Here is a 3,415-nt window from a genome sequence, read left to right on the forward strand (position 1 = left end):
CATGAGGAAGCATGGCACTCCCCCACTCAAACCACCACAATATGCCCTCCAAGAGATGGCCCTTGTGTCTGCCCCTGCATGATCATTGCTTTGGGGTCATTGGAATGAGGACATGGTGATTGGCCTCTTGCCAGGCATGATGTATGATGATTGCTTAAACCCTGTTGAGTGGGCATGCCAAGGGACCGCACCCCACGATGCTGCTTGTTGAGATTACCACTCTAGTCTGGCTGGTTGAGGGCTCTGATACCAACTACAATAGTAGTTGGCTAATCTACTCTGATACCAACTGTCACAGGGGTAGATTTGCAGCGGAAGGAACTCGTGTGACATCCAAGCCATGAGCGACCAAGACAAGCTTAATGTGCGCATGAAGGTCATTTGTTGGCCCGATGAATGGCTCCACCAAGGTCAGTGGCACTGGATCATTGACCTCATGGCACATGGTTAGGGCTCTTTGTGGCTCTTTCTAGTCCATGGGAGGTGCCTCTTACTTACAAAGGATGAACACCATGATGAGAGGCACATGTTGTGCCAATGATGTGAGAATCTTGTTGCACCAATGATGATAGGCAACCGCTGGGCCTGAGACCAACCCCATGCACTATGGGCAACGAGTAACTCAATTAGCTTAGACATGGGGCTGGAATTTTAAAGGGTCATGCTTGGGCCAGACCCTCGTGCCAAGCTTCCCTTCAATGTGGAGAACTGGATCCGGCTCTCATAAGGAGAGGTCAGATACGGAATATGGCTTCCACCCTTCTACCTAAGACCAAAAAAGTGCATGATCAGATGTTTTTGGACTATCTGATCTATGTATGAAACTTTAAAATAGTTCAAGTGAAATTTCAATATTTGTTTGCATGACACAGGATTTCAATAAAAATTGAAATTGATTTCTTTTTATATTTTTACTTTTTTTCCTGTTCTCTTATTGTACGTATGAAGCATTCAAGATTCTGGTGAAGAATTATTTGAACCTGGACTCCAATAGATTGTCGGGATGACTGGCAGGTTGTTGGAGGAGACAAATATGACCCCACCGATATCGCCAAGTGTTTGTTGCCTAAGACTCTCGGTGGAGATGCTGTCACTACTTGCTTGGTGAATCTGATCAATGCTCTAGAAACTGTCAAGGAAGAAGCCAAGTTGAAGGTGGAAGAAGAAGAAGAAGAGGCCAAAAAGAAAGCCGAGGCATTGACTAAAGATAAAGAAGAGTTGCCAATCAAGAAAGAAATTGAAATTGTAGTTGATGAGAAAGAGAAAGAGACTAACGAAAAAAGCAGGATTAGAGGATCCTCATGGGAGAGAAAGAGAAAGAGACCAAAGATTTTTTTTTTTTTTTTATCAATTGGGTTTTATTTTGAAATTTTGAAGAATAGGACAAATTTGATATTTTGTTTTTTGTTAGTACTTAACGGTGATGTCAATTTTTAGAAACAATAAGGGTACTTTAAGACAATACATAAACCGTAAGGATAGAGTTAGACAATTACCTAAACCATAAGGGTAGTTTAAGAATTTTTCCCTTTTTTAACACCTGTTACACAATTTTTTGACACGTAGTTGTAAATTATAATTTTTCTATGATTCAATCAAAGATATCCCTATTTGAAATAGTAAAACAAAGAAAAAAAGGTCAATTCTAAGTTTTAAATATATTCTTTCAATTCCAAACAAAGGATAACCTGAATTCTGAAAACAAAACATAAACATTAACAAATATCAATCTTTGTTCCAAAAAAAAAAAAAATTATAGGCTTTTAGCCATCTATCCATTCTTGAAACCAACCATCCATTAATAGAAAACCATACCATTCCTCTAAAAATAAAATGTTCCATCACCATTCCCATAAAGGTAACTTGAAAACACACATTGACACAAGTATAACATAACAAACTAAAACATAACCAATACCAAACTTGTTCCAAAAGATGTTTTAGGCTTTTAGCCATCTATCTATTCTTGAAAAAAAACCATCCACCATATTGTTCCAACAAAATTAAAATATTCCAGCCATCCATCATTCTTGAATTCACTAACAAGCTTGAATATCCTGCCTTCTTGAGCCATCAAAACTTGAAAAAAAAAGGAAAACTCATTGTCATTGCTCATACCATCTAAGTAATTTATTATCATTTTCATGCCAATTAACAAACAAATAAATGAAATATATGGTAATTTAATACCTAAAACATATCATCAAGTTCAACACCTTCTTCATCATCATCACTACTATTTGATCCCTCCTCTTCTAATAACTTGAAGATCCTATAGGATTGCCCAACAAACTTGACCCCCTACATACAAATGGAAAAAAACTATTAAAATAGATTCAATGAAATAAGTAATAATATATTAGAACAAATAATAGATAAGAAATCACCTATTGTAAAGCCTTGTGCAGAAGCCAATTTTTAAGACAAACAAAATGAATGATTTCATATATAAATTTCAAGCTGAAATGATTTCAAATATAAATTGAACAAAAAATCAATCAAATAAAATGATTTCTGATATAAATTTCAAACTAAAATGATTTTAGATATAAAATGAATAAAAAAATCAATCAAATAAAATGATTTCAGATATAAATTTCAAACTAAAATGATATCTGATATAAAATCAACCAAACCAAATGATTCCAGATGTAAATTCGAACTAAAATGATATCAGATGGTGTTCTTGTCACTGATTGGCAAACTAGAGTGGAGGGGGAGAAAGAGAGTAACCTGATGGTGTTCTCTATCACTGGTTGCCGCTTGCCAAAGTGCCGCTAGCCACTATTAGGGATGAGGACGCCACCTCTGACTCTGTTAAAGTATATCAGGTTTAGAGAATGGGAGATGGGGCACTGCCTTGCTGGAGAGATGAGTTTGCTGCTTCGCCAGTCGCTAGTCGTCGTTGTTGAAGATGGGGTCACTGGCTCACCGCCTCTAGTCTTGTTAATGTATATTAGGTTAAGACTTACTAGAGAATAGGAGATGGGGTGTCGCCTTGCTAGAGAGATGAATCCACTGCTTCGCCAGTTGCCGATCATCACTCAGTCGCTCACTTATCTAGTTTTGGTATGATGGTATCCACTGCCAATTGCGTAGAAGGGTTGAGGAGGGAGAGTATCGAATGAAACAGGTTGGGGGGAGAGTATCGAGTGAATTTAGGGCGATAATATGTATAATATTATAATATTATCGGGTCAGGCCGGGCTTTCATATAAAATCCCAAGCCCAACCCAAAATTAAGTTGGCCTTAGATCATTGGGCCCGAGCCCGACCCGTAGGCCTAATAATATCTCCAAGCTTGTACGAGGCCGGGTCGTCGGGCTACCCAGCCCATGAACAGGTCTAGTGGTGAGAATTGATAGCAGGGCTCAAAACCACATTTCTTCTAAGACTATTTATATGTATTTTGTAA

The 3,415-nt window shown here is 37.9% G+C and overlaps 1 long non-coding RNA gene across 1 annotated transcript; it reads right to left on the reverse strand.

Moving 5' to 3' along the window:
• Positions 1 to 1,823: 1,823 nt before the first annotated feature.
• Positions 1,824 to 3,165, reverse strand: LOC109113976 (uncharacterized). The gene is made up of 3 exons (XR_002022095.2): positions 2,734 to 3,165; positions 2,191 to 2,301; positions 1,824 to 2,079 (listed from the first exon to the last, which is right to left on the reverse strand). It is a non-coding gene; the product is annotated as an uncharacterized LOC109113976 (long non-coding RNA).
• Positions 3,166 to 3,415: the final 250 nt, after the last annotated feature.

The sequence above is a fragment of the Nelumbo nucifera genome, chromosome 4 (assembly GCF_055504915.1).
Source record: "Nelumbo nucifera cultivar China Antique chromosome 4, China Antique-T2T, whole genome shotgun sequence".
Lineage (NCBI taxonomy): Eukaryota > Viridiplantae > Streptophyta > Magnoliopsida > Proteales > Nelumbonaceae > Nelumbo > Nelumbo nucifera.